At 44.0% G+C, this 17,860-nt stretch overlaps 1 pseudogene; it reads right to left on the bottom strand.

The window, feature by feature from the left end:
* Positions 1-4,327: 4,327 nt before the first annotated feature.
* On the bottom strand, positions 4,328-4,445 carry LOC126199905 (5S ribosomal RNA; annotated as a pseudogene).
* Between the last annotated feature and the right edge of the window lie 13,415 nt (positions 4,446-17,860).

Raw genomic sequence — 17,860 nt, 5'->3', positions numbered from 1 at the left:
TGCGTGAAATAAACGAAGACATGAAGGAAGGACGTAAGACGAACGTTTCCGTTAGGATAGTGCGGCGAAATTTGGCATTGATGGACTATTGCAGCAGATGACCGATGCGCGTGCCTTTGCTCACAACATGACTTCGCCTGGGGTGCCTTTGCTGGGCTCGTGATCATATTGGTTGGATCCTAGACGTCGGAAAACTGTGGCCTGGTCAGAGGAGTCCCGATTTCAGTTGGTAAGAGCTAATGGTAGCGTTCGAGTGTGGCGCAGGCCCCAGGAGGTCATGAACCCAAGCTATCAACAAGGCACTGTGAAAGTTTATGGTAGCTCCGTAATGATGTGGACTATGTTTACTGAACCGACCACTGACGGTAAATGGTTATAGTCGGCTACTGGGAGACCAGTTTCAGCCAAACAATGATGGAATTTTTACGGATAACAGCGCGCCATGTCACAGGGCCACAATTCTTCGCGATTGGTTTGAAGAACATTAGGGTAGTTCGAGCGAATAATTTGGCCATCCAGATGGAACATTTATGGGACATCATAGAGAGGTCAGTTCGTGCACGAAATCCTGCTCCGGCATCACTTTGACAGTCATCGACGGCTATAGAGGCAGTATGGCTCAGTATTTCTGCTGGGGACTTCAGATGACATGTTTAGTTCATGCCACGCAGAGTACGCCGGGCAAAAGGAGGTCCGATACGAATGAGGAGGTATCCCATGACTTTTACCACCTCAGTGTATGCTACAAGCAAGTATATAAGGGTCATTCAGATAGAAACGTGCCAATCGTTATAGAATGAAAACTTGTGAAAGGGTCGTAATGTCACTGCCTGCAGAAAAGGGCGCATTCCTTGTAAGAACGCTGCGGTCCGAAACTCGTCGCTAGAGGGACATGGGTGCACTCACACGTGACGACAGTGTGAGCACGCGCATGCTTCTACCACTAACTGCACTCAGTCGTGCCGAAAACAATGAAATGGTCGCTTCAAAACAACACTAAAAGGTTGGTGTCCTGGCAGTGTTTGGATTGTGGGTGGGGGTGAGGACGGAAATTCAGTGAAGAATGGCACAAGTGTACGGAAAGAGAATGTCCGTTGCAAGGGTCAAGGGGTGACGCAAGTGACTCAGAGAAGAACGGTTGTCCCTAGTCGATGAAATTTCGCTAAGTCTGCGCCCGATGAGCACATAGCGGATTGATCCAGTACAGAAATGTCGAATGCGAGTATCTCTTTGATATCCGTAGCGCTATGCCAAGAAAAGGAGTGAGTTCCTGTCATATGTGGTTGCTGGAGACGAGATACAGAATCATTACATCCAACCCCAGTCAAAATGACTAAGCTTCCTGTGGAGGCATGCAATGTCGCCACCACCGAGGAAATCCAAGGCTGCCCACAAAAGTGCGACAACAGTTATGCTCACCTTCTTTCTGTGAGTGAGTGCAGTGAATGGTCTACACGTGTAATTACTCTCTCTGTCGTCACGTGGGTGTGGGCCTGTGTTCCTCTAGCGGAAAGTTTGGGACCTCAGCGTTCTTTTAGTGTCCTAAACTTCTTCCTCAAGCAATGATATTACAAAATCACTTCAGCGGTTTTCATTGTACGGCCTCTAGCTCATTTCTTTTTGTGTGCACCAAGTAGCTATAATTGAATTGAAGGTGTTCCGAGTGATGCAATGCAGGCTGTATACATTGCAGGATGCTTAAACGTGGGAGGTACGTTCATTAATCGTTGCGCTTGCGGAGTATACCCAACAAATAATAGTTCTTTTGTCTGCCACCAGGTGAAAATATGGCGCTGTAAGCAGTCAGAATGTGAAATGTTTCCTGTTTTGGTGTCAGTAAGCTATTTGTCGATTGACGCTGCGAGTTGATTTCTTTTGTGAAGTGACTTTTGGTGTAAGGGGCACGAATGTTGAAGTTTTCCTTATGAAACGTAAGGGCTGTTGAAAAGAAAGACCGTGCACTGCTGGCAAGGTTTTTTATCAGAACAGCAGCAATAGCAGCACTATATTGCAAGGATATCGATGATAGAAACAACTGAAAGGAGGCCCCGTGTCAAGAAATGGACCAAGGAATACGATCAAGATATTTGAAGAAACAGGTGAATTAGGTGGTGCAGCGGGGAGAGGGAGGCGGCCCATTCCCATGGCAGCTGTTCATAAACCGCGCAGCCTCAAATTCTGCAGCCAGTACTCAAGCTGAGACACAAGAATTGACTCTCCCCAGGTCAACAGTTCCAAAGATTTTGGGGCGCATTTTCCACTGGCATCCATACAAGATTCGGAATGCGTACTTAGTGAAGCATCAAGATAGATTACATCGCCATGACTCTGCCCTTCGTTTTCTGTCACTCATGGAAATGGATGACATGTTCTGGGGAATAATCGTTTGACAAATGAGGCTCATTCTGCTCTGCATTGTGTCGTGAATGCGCAGAACCGTCGCATTTGGGGTTCTACTCCGCCACATGTTGGTACTTAGTTAATGGCGTGAGGCGTGCTTTCATAAGTTCCTTGATTCTCAGCCCGTTTTTCTTCGAGGACATGACACCTCGTGGGTCTGTAAGTGCACTGACATCTACACGTTATGAACACCTCGTTGTGCAGCACGTGATCCCAGCTTTGGAAGAACAAAACTGTAGCCACATCATTGTTTTCGTGCAAGATGGGGTAACATCACAAGCTGCTTGCCAGGTAAAAGATTTGCTTCGTGAAATCTTCGCTAGTGACTGCACCATCTCCAGTCAATTTCAAGATATTTGATCCTCTAGATCCTCCGACTTAAATCCACGTGACTTCTGGTTGTGGGGATATGAACTGTCGATCATTCTGTGTTACAGATGCAGCATGATGCAGAGTTTGAAGACGATACTGAACCCATGTTCTGACTTTGTCTCGTAATCGTAATAAACGTCCCAGAACGCCGTTATCAGGTGTTACATCGTTCCTCCTTTTTTTCCTGCACCCAAACCACATTCTGGCTATATCACATTCTGGCTATATCACATTCTGGCTGCTTATAGTGCTTTATTTTCACCTTGTGGCAGAAAGTGGAGCTATTAATTTTTTAGCATACTCCGCGAACTCACCCATTAATGAACGTACCTAAGATGTTTCAGCCTCCTGCGATGTGAACAGCCCATACTGCAGTACTCAGAATACCGTCAGTTTAATTATAAGCACTCCATGCCATATACGAGGGGCATTAAATATACAATGTAGCACTTTTTTCTCAGTCAGTGTCCATTGAAAAAATGTTAAATCTGTTGTGGGACGTCGCGGTGTATTTCTGCTTCAGCCCCTATGGTTTCATGAAGTTTCGGAAGGTGGTGGCACTATACAAATCCTCCAAAATGGCGTCTGTAGCGCAGGCGCTTTCCAAGCAGAGAGCTGTCATTGTGTTTGTTTCGGCGAAAAAACAGAGCCGCTTGCAGAATGTCTACTGAGACCTGGCAGTGAACAAAAACACGGTGAGCCGTTGGAAGAGGCGTCTACCATCACCGCAACAAGGTCGAACGAACTTGGCCGATCTTCCGCGTGCCGGTCAAACGCACTCAGCTGTAAAACTGAAAAAGCGATCAGCGTGTTCGTCGCCACAAAAGTGCAAAAGAACTTCTCGTTCTCTACGGCAACGCAACGCCACACGCAAGTCTGCGCATACGAGAAGAGTTCACAGAACTTCATTTGACTGTGCTTCGTCATCCACCCTGCCTGGATCTCGCATTTTCCGACTTCCATCTGTTTGAGCCAAAAAAGGTTGTACTCTGGGGGAAGCAATATGTGGAAGGTGGGCAAATTATTAACCTCCCGGTAAGCTGACGTAAGATCATCACATTTAACCGAGATTGCGTTGAAAAACAGAGTTTGTCAGCCAGAAGAGTGGTGAGTAACATGATGTACTGAATTCCTGAAAAATGCCAACCTGCTTTCAGAAAAAAATGTACTACATTACGTACTGAATGACAGTCGTACGTTCGACAATGGCGGTAAATAACTACACTGTCGGTAAAAAATCGCAGCACCAAAAAAATTTCGGAAATGCATTTGTCTAGGTAACATATTTAAGCGATTAATATTGCAAGATCACAGGTTGAAGTAAGCGCGAGACAGCAATAGCAGATGTGAAATAGCACTCCGTCTTCAGGCCACAAGTGGCCCACCTGGACCATCCGTCGCCGTATCATCCTCAGCTGAGGATGCGGATAGGAGGGGCGTGTGGTCAGCACACCGCTCTCCCGGTCGTTATGATGGTTTTATTTGACAGTAGCCGCTACTATTCGGTCGAGTAGCTCCTCAATTGGGGTCACGAGGCTGAGTGCACCCCGAAAAATGGCAACAGCACATGGCAGCCCGAATAGTCACCCATCCAAATGCAGGCCACGCCCGACAGCGCTTAACTTCGGTGATCTGACGGGAACCGGTGTATCCACTGCGGCCAGGCCGTTGCAGATGTAAAATGCTGGTACATTAATAAGAGGTGTAACCGCCAGAATGCTGAATACAAGCATGCAAACGTGCATTTATTGTTTTGTACAGGAGCCGGCTGTCATTTTGTGGGATGCAGCTCCTTGCCTGTTGCACTTTATCGATCAATACAGGGTAGGTTAATGCTGTTTGTGGATGACACTGGAGTTGTCCCGTAGGTTCTCAATTGGAGGCTGATATGTTGATGCAGCAGGAAGTCGGCACTCTGTAGAGTTTGTTGGGTTACAGCAGCAGTATGTGAACGAGCATTACCCTGTTGGAAATCACCTCTGGAATGCTATTCAAGAGTGACATCTCAGTAGGTCTAATCACCAGACTGACGATCAAATTTTCAGTCAGGGTGCGTGAGGTAACCATTAGAGAGCTCCTATTGTCATAGGAAATTGCACCCCTGACCATAACTCCAGATATAGGTCCAGTGCGTCTAGCACGCAGACAGGTTGGTTGCCGAACAGTACTCTGACAAACACACGGACATCACTGGCACCAAGGCAGAACCAGCTTTCATCAGAAAACACAACAGACCTCGACCCTGCCCTCCAATGAAGTCTCGCTTGACCCCACTGAAATTGCAAATGGTGGTGATGTGGGGTCTGTGGAACGCACGCTATGGGCATTTGGATCGGAGCTGCCCTTGAAGCAGCTGATTTGTAACAGTTCGCTGTGTCACTGTAGTATCAGAAACTGACCGTATTTCAAATTCTTGACGAGTTTCCAGCCTGATCAAACTGTCATCTGAGCACAATATTTCAGCGGCCCACCTGGCCGCCATCATCAGGTGATAAGAGCTGCGCTGCTCTCACCGATAACTGATTCCACTCGCAAATGACTGCACTTTTATATGCATCGGAAGTACAACAGCGCATGCGCTAGATACAGTGCGCACGCTCTCAATCATTCCTGCTGCCCCCTGGCGCAAAGAGAGTTGCAGCGCATCCAATGGTGAATACTGTTGAAAACGATATATCGTTACAAATGATTAGTCATAGCCGGCCGATTCAGAGGCCGTTGTTTCTTCATGTCTGATAAAACAGAATTCCACGTTCTACTTAGCGGGTATCCATTATAATGATTAATGATCTTATCCGCTAGTCTGATTTCAACAGATTCTTTTAAAAGACATCCCAGTACCGAGAAGCATTTGCAACTACTTGCGTCTCATTGTATAACATCCTGTGTCCCTCTGTAAGGCAATGCTCAGCCACTGGTTGTAATAATCGCGTATGGCGATGATGTTCAATACACCTGTCGTCGACGGTACGAATAGTTTGGCCACTGTAAATTTTCCCGCACTCATATAGTATTTTGTAATCGCCAGGCTTCCTCAAACCCAAACAATCTTTGACACAGCCAAGAAGTGCTCGAATCTTAGCTGGAGGACGAAGAAAAACATCTGATCTCAAATTTCTTCAAAAGTCTACCTATCTTGGCGGCCACATTCCCAGCATACGGGAGAATAGCCACAGATCTAAAGCTGTCTTCAGAAGATTCAGGTAGGGGTCCAAACTCAAAAGCACGTCGAATTTGTCGGTCCGTATAGCCGTTATTATAGAACACGTCCTTAAGATGTTGCAGCTCCTGTGGAAAATTTTCAGCATCCGAGACAGCATATGCTCGTTTAATCAAGGTCCGAAGGACTCCTGTACGTTCAGAAGGTGGATAGCAACTGGTAGCGTGTAAATACCTGCCGGTATGAGTCAGTTTCCTGTAAACACTGTGTCCAAGAGTTCCGTCTTCTTTTCTATAAACTAGTTCATCCAAAAAAGGTAACTTTCCCTCGTTTTCAATTTCCATCGTAAATTTGATGTTCGGATGAAGACAATTAAAATGGTTCAATAACCGGTGCAAAGAGTCTATTCCATGTGGCCAAACAAGAAACATATCGTCAACATTTCTTAGAAATATACGAATGTTTCAAAAAAGATGTTTTCAGGGCCATATCCTCAAAGTCCTCCACAAAATGATTAGCGACTATGGGAGATAAAGGACACCCTATAGCCACACCGTCGGTTTGTTCAAAATATTTGTCACCGAATAAAAAATAGGTGGACGTCAGAACATGACGGCAGAGCTTCGTCATTTCCATATCAAGTTTTTCATTAATTAAAATCAATGACTCTTCAAGAGGGACCCGAGTAAAAAGTGACACCACATCAAAACTAACAAGTAAATCAGAAGGACCAAGACGAAGCAACTTTAAGCGTTGAATAAAATCCATGGAATTGGAAATATGGTGTTCACATTTACCCACATGAGGGCTGAGAGCCGACGCTAAATATTTTGCCAAGTTGTAAGTTGGTGCACCCAAATTAGAAACAATATGGTGCAATGGGAGGCCATCCTTAAGGATCTTTGGCAAATCGTGTAATCTAGGTGGAATGACCGCACCAGGACGTAGTTTTTTGATAGTGTCCTCAGGTAATGTTCTTCAGGAGTGAAATCGTAGTCCGTTTTATGCGATCCGTATCTAGCGCATACGCTGTTGTACTTCCGATGCATATAAAGGTGCAGTCATTTCCGAGTGGAATCAGTTATCGGCGAGAGCAGCGTAGCTTTTCTCATCTGATGATGGCGGCCAGGTGGACCGCTGAAATATTGTGCTCAGATGACAGTTTGATCTGGCTGAAACCCGACAAGAATTTGACATACTAATACGCCGGGAAAGCCTACATAGTTACTGACCGTATTGTTGCTGCAGATGGAGTACGATGCGCCAGATCCATACACCGAACGTCCGAAGACGACAGTGTTGCCTTTCAGTAGTGCCAGGTGCCGTCCGGAGCCCGTTCTTCATGCCACCTTACATCTCGTGACCATCGCTGTCAGTAGTCATGTACTGCAGCTACATTCCTACCAAGTCTTTCTGCAATATCACAGAAGGAACGTCCAGACTCTCGTAGCCCATGTATACGACCTTGTTCAAACGCAGTGAGGTGTTGACAATGGCGTCTTTGTCGCCTTAATGGCCACGCCCAACCTCAAAGACTGTTAACGCTCACGGTCCTTACAGCGTATATTTAAAGTAAATCTGATTTGCGCTACTAGCGCCACTCTGATGCGACAAGCGCTATATTTGAATAGACGTGGCTTTCAGATATAGAAACACGCCTACCAAGTTTACGTCACACAACTCCTTCTTGAAGTTGATTTTTTTTTTTTTTTCATCAGTGTATATTTTAGCACGAGAACACTATTGTTTTTAACTTACGAGGGGTAAACATAAAGTTTTATTCATAGCCTCGAAAAACTCAAGCACCGATCATGAAAAGTGGTGAAGGTAACTTGGGGAAGGCATTATTCGTTCTCTACATGTTGACCCTTCAGTGCGACACAGTTCTTATAGATGGATGACACGGCAGAGTTTTTCCTGTTCAGGAAACGTTCCACGTCCAAACTTACCTCGTCGTCAGTCTGGAAACGGCAGTCACACAGTGGCTTCTCCGTCTGAGGAACAGGAAAGGATCCTGAGGGTTCCATGTCAAGAGAACACGGGTGTGACGCAAGATTTAGCAGCCAAAAGAAGCAGCATCTGTGGCTGGTCCTATGTAGAATGATCTAGGACTTTGATGTAGAGCAAAAGCACCTCTTGAACAGCTTCCCGCGTAAGTTCTTCTTGCCCTCACGTAAGCTTGTCAGAAGATTTCGGTGGTATGATTAGAGTTGCGCTCAACCAAAACTACGGTTCAGTAGTTTTGTTCAAAAATGGTTCAAATGGCTCTGAGCACTATGGGACTTAACATCTATGGTCATCAGTCCCCTAGAACTTAGAACTACTTAAACCTAACTAACCTAAGGACAGCACACAGCACCCAGCCATCACGAGGCAGAGAAAATCCCTGACCCCGCCGGGAATCGAACCCGGGAACCCGGGCGTGGGAAGTGAGAACGCTACCGCACCACCACGAGATGCGGGCTCCAGTAGTTTTGGTACGCTACATAAATAATGTAGTAAATGGTAGAAGCACCGGTAGTATTCGTACAATTGGTAGGAAAGAAACATAAATGAATGTGTAAGAGGGAAAACGTAAACCGACGACTTCTCTTTACTTTTTGTTTGTTTGCTTTTTGTTTTACACACTCTTAGTGTGACTAACACTTCATTCAGTGTTAGTCCATTTTATGTTTTATATCCTTCCAAAATAAAAATTGCATTTTACAAGTAATAAAAATTAGTTGATCTCTTAACTTCTGCACTTTTATTTAACCTAGCTAATTAATATATTGTTGTTGTTATTTTGTAACGAATATAACGTTCTTCATCGTGACCAAAGGCAAACGTTTTCTTCTATTATTGATAAATACGAAAGTTGTTTATGAATAACAGAAACATTTTTGTACAAATTCGACGAAGTAATGAAGTGATGATCGATATATTTTTGTTTTACGTTTTTATTTTTTTTTTTATTTTACGTTCTCGTTGCAGTCCACTAACAGCGTCAAAATAAGGCCCTTTGTTTGCAAAAAAATGAAGGAGAAGATTTTATTTTTTTACATTGCGTGTATAGGTGATAGTACGTTGAATCCAAGTTTTCGACCTCCAAAACGCTCGGGACAACATTTTGTGGTCAAAAACAAAGAAATTTTGGCACGTTTTTCAGGTTTTCGCCTATTACTCGGAAGGTATGAATTCTACTGAAAATGTTACCCTTACCAAACTGAAAGAGCATTAAATTTTGCGCCGGGAGACCTATTCAAATTTCAGAATCGATAGAGCCGTTTGGGCGCAATCGGTTGTCAAAGTTCTTTCGTTTTTACCAGCTTATCTAAAAAGCCGGCTCCAATGCCTGTAACTCAAAAATGGCACTTCAAATGAAAAATGTCTAGTTATTGAAGTTATAGACCATGAAATTTCATGTTACAAAGGCCTCTAGTTTTACAGTTTTAGGCACTATTAATCGTTCATAAATTTGGAAGTCAAAATAATTCCATTTTGTTGAATTTTGTAAGTCAAAATGAACTCTAGATAAATTTAAAAAAAGTGTGTTCCTTCATAATATACAGCAGTAAGGCCACGGTCATTTCTGTCCTCAGTATTGATTGGGCTCAGTACATTCATGTACAAAAGATTCAGATCAAGACTTATTGTCGACGCTCTTAGTGTATTTGGATTCGCATATCCAGTAATGGAAGTCTCCCTGTTTGGGACGTCCTCGACTGCACGACCTGAGCATCCTAACGTAACCAGTGAAAGGATTCATCCAGCTCATCTCTGATAACGCCGATTTTAACATCTGCGCGATTGACGGATCGAATACTGCCCTGGCCATGGGAGGAATCATGGTAGTCTCTCCCTGCACACCTATGGAGTCTGACAAGAACATTGATCGGGAAAGAAGATGTTCAATTTCTAAATTTTTGTCTACCCAACTGATGCTTCGCAAAGGGGAACAAAATCTTCTGCAAGATCTCGTCAAAGAAACCAGGCTCTCCATCAGATATCATTTAGATGTAGATTCAAATGCTGCAGTTGCACAGCATAAGTTTCTCGCATATAAGAGCAACAACAACCGCTTGATTTTTATGCTCACGATGAAGTTTCAAGATCTAGGTATTCAAGTGCTATAGGCAGAAGAAGATGCCCACCCGTTGACTGTGGAACCAGCAATTTCCCAAGTTGCTGAGTCTGACAGTGTGGTAATCGTAAGCGAGGACAATGGCGTGCCTGTTCTCCTAACGGGTCGAGGAAACTAGAACAACCTTAACTTCCATAAACCGGGAAAAGGGAGATCAGAAAGAAAGAGTGTGGTACTCCAGTAATTCTTTCAGTTTAGACCCTTGGTTTGCCCTTTTCAATCATGCCTTCACAGGCACCATTTTTTTTTCTTTTTGCTAAGGAAAAGGAAAATTACCAAACCTTATGGAGCCAAAGCCACACCTCAAAGTGCAAGCTACTGAATTTGTTTAATCCTCAGTCTCTCGAGACTTAATAGCACAGACAGGAGAACAGCTGATGTTAGCAGCGTATCGGAATTCGAACTGCACGACTTTGGATGAGCTCCGGTAGAGCTTTTTGTAAAGTCTGTCCCGGGAAAATCTTTCAAACATGGGAGGCTACCGCCAATATCGGAAGCAGCAAGGTGGCATCATTGCGATCCTACAATCAAGTGCACTCTTGGCTGAGGAAGAAGACTGATCCATGCCAGTGGGGTTGGATAAAGACTTATCAAGCTTGTTTCCTGTGACGATCACGAAAGATGCGGCACCATATACGCTACCGAAGATGATTTCCTGTGGATGCAAAACGGGATGCACAGCAGTATGCAGATGTCGCAAATCTGGACTGGACTGCTGCTCACCGTGCGAACACTATAGTGGCTTATCTTACAAGAACGTCCAAGAAACTGTGCTTCACAAGAATGGGGAAGAGAAAGAAGTTATGTTCCAGGATGGGAAAGTTGGTGAAGCTGCCACAGTGGATCCTGAAGAGTGGACGCTGGACTAGGACTTGCTGCAGTCTCCCAAATCACCTCGATGGAATTAAAATTTGATAAAATGTTACTGTATGATATTTAACTAGTTTGTTTAATGTTGCCATGCCGTTTTATTTGTTCATTTGTACAAATTCTTGTATTACTCATACGTAACTCCATATTGGCCATTATTATGTACTTGGGTTTCATTTTAATAACCCACTCTTACCAATTAAGACATGGATAAAAACGAATAAAAGTACAAATGAATGAAGAAAATTAAAAAGAAACACATAGAGAATACATATGTGCTTATTAGAGAGCCGTTTTCCCACTGCAAATTTCGTTTCATTGAATAACTATGACTTAAAAGGAAAACAACAAAACGTAATTAGTTTGGCTTTCAAGTGTAGGAAAGCTTAATAGTGTCTAAAACTGAAAAATTAAATGCTTTTGTAACATGAGATTTCATTTTATAACTTGACATTTTACATTTGGAGTACCAATTTTTGAGTTACAGGCGCTGAAGTCGACTTTTTACCTAAAATGGTTAAAATGAATGGACTTTGACAACTGATTGTGGCCAAACGACTGCACCGATTTTGACTTTTGAATAGATCATTCGTGGCAAATGTTAATGCTCTTTCATTCTGGTAAGGGTAAAATTTTCAGCAGGCTGTATAATTTCCGAATAATAGGCGAAAACCTGAAAAAGTGGCAAGGGTTTTGGAGGTCGAAACCTTGGATTGAACGCACTGTCAACTATATCCGCAAGATAACAAAATAAAATCTCCTACCTCGTTTTTTGCAAGCAAAAAGTACCCCGTTGCTGTACTATTGAGTAAATGGCGGTTTCTAACGCTGTATGATAAATCTGTATCGTGTTCTTTAATTTTACTGTAACATTCACGTTACAACTCAACAATTTTCGAATAAAACATTAACTAAACATTTACAATCTCAGTTTTGTCCTAAATACTGTTCATTCTTAAGTGACAGACGGCAGGATAACTATGTAGAACAAAAGTGTTTCATAGGTTACCCGGCCCTTTATATATCCTTACCCAGTTTGCAGACGGTTCACCGCTTTTAGCTTTTAGAGGAATCTAGCAAGACACCGATCGCTTACGTAAAGAAAGTGATCGTTATGAGGTAACGCCGATAGCTATGAAACGCTCCCAGCATGTAGGTAATGAGGGCATGACCTTAACTTACCAAAAAACGAAAAACACTTAACTCCGTCCGAACAGGCCTCGGAAGGCTCAACGGTACCGACCGGCCGCCGTGTCATCCTCAGCCCACAGGCGTCACTGGGTGCAATTACGGAGGGCATGTGATCAGCACACCGCTCTCCCTGCCACATGTCAGTTTACGAGACTGGAGCCGCTACTTCTCAATCAAGCAGCTCCTCAGTTTGCCTCACAAGGGCTGAGTGCACCCCGCTTGTCAACAGCCCTCGGCAGACCGGATGGTCACCCATCCAAGTGCTAGCCCAGCCCGATAGCGCTTAACTTCGGTGATCTGACGGGAACCATTGTTACCACTGCGGCAAGGCCGTCGGCTTATCTTGCCACTAGGAAAGCTACCATATTCTACGATTTCTTATAGTACTCTTCTGGGGTAGCCTATGGTAGTTTTACAACGCCAAGTATGATCATGTGATACTCGTAATTTGACCCTTACGAGATCATAGGGTTGGGTCTTCGCCTTTTTCGGCAGTAGTGGGTCCATATGTCTCCAGTGTTAGTTTTGCTCACTTGCAATCATAGTGATATACCAACTACTCGTCGATGGAGATTAGACGGCTAAAGACGTCTTCTGTATTGACCTGACACAACAGCAACAATTCTGACCTCTCAGAAGACGAGAAGGGGCTTCTTCGCAAGGATACAACCTTTCATTTTTAAATGGTTATGGTACTGCAAGTTAAAAATTCACGGCGTACAATGAAGTGACAAAAGTCGTGGGATACCGCCTAATATTAGGTACGGCTGCAACTCGACTAGATGGACTCAACAAGTCGTTGAAATTCACCTGCAAAAATACGCAGCCATGCTGCCCCTATGGCCGTCCATAATTGCGAAAGTGTTGCCGATGCAGAATACTATGTACGAGCAAACTCCTCAATTTTGCCCCAAAAATTTTGGATTCAACTCCTGCTGGGTGATCTGGATGGCGAAATCTTTCGCTCGAATTGTCCAAAATGTTCGTCAAACCAATCGTGTACAACTGTTGCCCGGAGACATGGTTCATTGCCGTCTATAAAAATTTCATCGTTGTTTGGCACGGCAAAAGGTCTGCATGCAGTCAGAGATCGGTTCAGTTCTACCAGAGCATCCTGTTCATTCCACGTAAACACAGCCCATATTATTATGGAGCTACTGTCAGCTTGCACAGTGCCTTGTTGACAACTTGGGTCCATGGCTTTGTGGCGTCTGTGCCCCACTCGAACACTACTATCAGCTCTTACCAACTGAAATCGGGACTGATCTGACCATGACACGATTTTCCTGTCGCCTACGATAGAATCGATATTATCACGAATCCAGGAGAGGCTCTGCAGACGCTGTGGTGCCGTTAGCAAAGGCATTCGAGTCGGTCGTCTTCTGCAGTATCCAATTAACACCAAATTTCGCCGCACTATCCTAGCAGATACGTTCGTCGTCCGTGCCACATTGATTTCTAGAATTGTTTCACACAGTGTTGCTAGTCTGTTAGCACTAACAATTCTACGCAAACGCCGATGATTTCATCGTTTAAGTGAAGTCCGTCGGCCACTGCGCTGTACGTGATGAGAGCTAAAGCCTGAAATTTGGTATTATCTTCACACCCTTGACACTGTGGATGTCGGAATATTGAATCCCGTAAAGATTTCCGAAATTTAATGTCCCAAGCGTCGAGCTGCGACTACCATTGCCGTCGTGCGGCCGTAATCATGCCTGAAACCATTTCACGTGACTCACCTGAGTGCAAATGACAGCTCCACCACTGCACTGCCCTTTTACACCTTGTCTACGCAATTCTACAGCCATCTGTATACGTGCATGTAGCTATCGCATGACTTTTTCACCTCAGTGTACAATATCAATAATTACAAAGCGAAATGAGCACGGGTGCTATACTGCACATCTCTGCAGTGTCAACGTATTAACCTCAATATTTCGAAGCTCACCCTTCAGAATTGGCAGATCAAAATCACCTAGTGCTCAGATGTTGCCGGTACGCCAGTCAGCAGTCCAAACTTCACAAGGCAATCGCCCAAGTAAGAATTCACCTACTCACAAGTGTCATGAAACATTGTCCGACAGCCGACAAGTTGTCCACATTGCAAGGCACTTTAAAGATAAGGGCGTCTATATTGCTAAACGGCTATTCATTGTTCATGGTTCATGGTTATGATTCACTGCCTTACTGTTACTGTTTTACTGTCGCTGTCTTACTAGCTAAAGGCTTGCAGGGGTAACAAACATTTCATTTTCAGTTTTTCTTATAATTATTAATGGAATGTAGATATGTGATGAGGTGAAGCTTTACAGCTGTCAAATAATTTGAAACTTAATTGTCGTCAGCTGTTTATTTTTATGCTCATTGCTACAGGTTTCGGTCAGTAGACTATTATCAAGCCGAAGCAAAGCGTAACCAGTCACCCCTTCCCTTGGGGCGTTGATTCCCACACATTTCGCAGTCAAAAGCGGTAGTTTGCAGTGTGATGAAAAACAGGACGATGTTCTTGACGACTTTCAACACCTCCCGGACGATACAACCTTTATCTAAGGACAGTTGTTGCTCATCCCTTCCATTGGGGTCCGCAGCTCGTGGTCGTGCGGTAGCGTTCTCGCTTCCCACGCCCTGGTTCCCGGGTTCGATTCCCGGTGGGGTCAGGGATTTTCTCTGCCTCGTGATGACTGGGTGATGTGTGATGTCCTTAGGTTGGTTAGATTTAAGTAGTTCTAAGTTCTAGGGGACGGATGACCATACATGTTAAGTCCCATAGTGCTCAGAGCCATTTGAACCATTTTTTTTAACCTTCCCTTGGGGCGTTGATTCCCACACATTTCGCAGTCAAAAGCGGTAGTTTGCAGTGTGATGAAAAACAGGACGATGTTCTTGACGACTTTCAACACCTCCCGGACGATATAACCTTTATCTAACCTCATTTAATGTGATCTGACCCCTTTGGATTGTTGAGCTACTCCAATTTTTGCTCTGGTGTACAGGGTTGAACCACTAAGGGCGGTTCAGAAGTATTCGACGAAATCTGAACGTGATCCAAAGCACGAAAGGGTGTTCACGCTCTCTTGTGGGAGTGCGATACTGACACGTGCGTGAATTAAAAGCACCCTCCGTGCCAGCCATGCACCTTTGTTGGGCATTCTAAAAATGTTCCTGTACGGGGACGCCCATTCACTGATCCCTACGCGACGTCATAGCAGGCATCCCTTTCGACATCCCTTAGATTTCTCACGAGGCCCCCAGGTTCTAGGTAAGCGACTTAATGCTACTCAGCTGAGGTGTGACGTAATGGTTGCCTGTCACATCGGCGCCTAGGATTCAATGAATGGCTGTTTCGGTACGGGTATATTTTTAAAGCGACCGAAAACTTGCGCGGCTTGCATCGAGGGTGTTGCCAAACTGAAGGTCGTACAGGAACCCTTTGCTGTTCTGTTCTGTTCTTGCACGTTTCAACGTTACATTCCGCACGATCACCCTACACGGGGAGGGGGGGAGGGAGTTGCAGCCCCACCATGTGAGCAGTGTGAAAGGTCGTCTAGAACGTCGTTTGTTGCTCATCGCACTAGCGAACTGTCATTTTCGACTGCTAAATGTGTGAGAATCAACGCCATAATGGAAGACGTGTGTTGACACCCTCGTTTCTGAACCGTCCACAAGCCCAAGGGTAACGTTGCAGAGCGCCACTTTTTTGCGCTTTTACACAGGAAGGTTGTAGGCACCTTTGAGCCAAATCTCAAACTTCTGCGTCGCAGAGTGAGATAGTTAAGATGTTTCGAAAAAATGGCGTTTTAGTTGTATTGCACAATGAATTTAGGAGGACTCAGTAGATTTAAATTTACAGGTTCTTATATTAAAACTTCAAAATTTATTCTAAACACAAAAAATATGAATAGCTATGCATAAAATAATGAATTTTAGTGCGTATAATTTTATACGATCATTTTATTGTATAAAATGAAATTACCGGTACCTGTCGTGTCGAATAATTCAGATATGTTTCAGACTTGATACATTACACACTTCACAACAAAACTTTGGATTGTCTGCAAGGATCCCTTCCACGCATGTCTGAAGGCATGTCTGAAGTACGATAACGAGATCCCGTCTCGCTCCGAGCAAAACACGCTTCGCTAGACTTGAAAGCTAATATTTTAATAGAGTAGAGGAACAAGTTTCCTTTGGTCATGAATGAACCACAGTGAACCATTTAAAAGTCGGTTAAAGATGTTTATCGAATGGAGCAATCATATAATTTCCACCTTCTCTGTGGTTCTGATCTATTGAGAAACCGTTTGACTCTTTTTTTTTATCGAAATCTATACTGAACGATCTGGGTTAGAATGAAAAGTACACACTCATGAACCAAAATATTATGACTACAGCCAACCGCCCCCCATATGAACCATGGACCTTGCCGTTGGTGGGGAGGCTTGCGTGCCTCAGCGATACAGATGTCCGTACCTTAGGTGCAACCACAACGGAGGGGTATCTGCTCAGAGGTCAGACAAACGTGTGGTTCTTGAAGAGGGGCAGCAGCCTTTTCAGTAGTTGCAGGGACAACAGTCTGGATGATTGACTGATCTGGCAGTGTAACACTAACCAAACCGGCCTTGCTGTTTTGGTACTGCGAACGGCTGAAAGCAAGGGGAAACTACAGCCGTAATTTTTCCCGAGGGCAAGCAGCTTTACTGTATGGTTAAATGATGATGGCGTCCTCTTGGGTAAAATATTCCGGAGGTAAAATAGTCCCCCATTCGGATCTCCGGGCGGGGACTACTCAGGAGGACGTCGTTATCAGGAGAAAGAAAACTGGCATTCTACGGATCGGAGCGTGGAATGTCAGATCCCTTAATCGGGCACGTAGGTCAGAAAATTTAAAAAGGGAAATTGATAGGTTAAAGTTAGATATAGTGGGAATTAGTGAAGTTCGGTGGCAGGAGGAACAAGACTTTTGGTCAGGTGACTACAGGGTTATAAATACAAAATCGAATAGAGGTAATGCAGGAGTAGGTTTAATAATGAATAAAAAAATAGGAGTGCGTGTAAGCTACTACAAACAGCATAGTGAACGCATTATTGTGGCTAAGATAGACACGAAGCCCATTCCTACCACAGTAGTACAAGTTTATATGCCAACTAGCTCTGCAGAGGATGAAGAAATTGATGAAATGTATGATGAGATAAAAGAAATTATTCAGGTAGTGAAGGGAGACGAAAATTTAATAGTCATGGGTGACTGGAATTCGAGAGTAGGAGAAGGGAGTGAAGGAAACATAGTAGGTGAATATGGATTGGGGTTAAGAAATGAAAGAGGAAGCCGTCTGGTAGAATTTTGCACAGAGCATAACTTAATCATAGCTAACACTTGGTTCAAGAATCATAAAAGAAGGTTGTATACATGGAAGAATCCTGGAGATACTAAAAGGTATCAGATAGATTATATAATGGTAAGACAGAGATTTAGGAACCAGGTTTTAAATTGTAAGACATTTCCAGGGGCAGATGTGGACTCTGACCACAATCTATTGGTTATGAACTGTAGATTAAAACTGAAGAAACTGCAAAAACGTGGGAATTTAAGGAGATGGGACCTGGATAAACTGAAAGAACCAGAGGTTGTACAGAGTTTCAGAGAGAGCATAAGGGAACAATTGACAGGAATGGGGGAAAGAAATACAGTAGAAGAAGAATGGATAGCTCTGAGGGATGAAGTAGTGAAGGCAGCATAGGATCAA

The sequence above is a fragment of the Schistocerca nitens genome, chromosome 8, assembly GCF_023898315.1.
Source record: "Schistocerca nitens isolate TAMUIC-IGC-003100 chromosome 8, iqSchNite1.1, whole genome shotgun sequence".
NCBI lineage: Eukaryota > Metazoa > Arthropoda > Insecta > Orthoptera > Acrididae > Schistocerca > Schistocerca nitens.
Note: the sequence above shows the minus strand (reverse complement) of the source record. Positions and strands in the feature narration are given on the sequence as shown.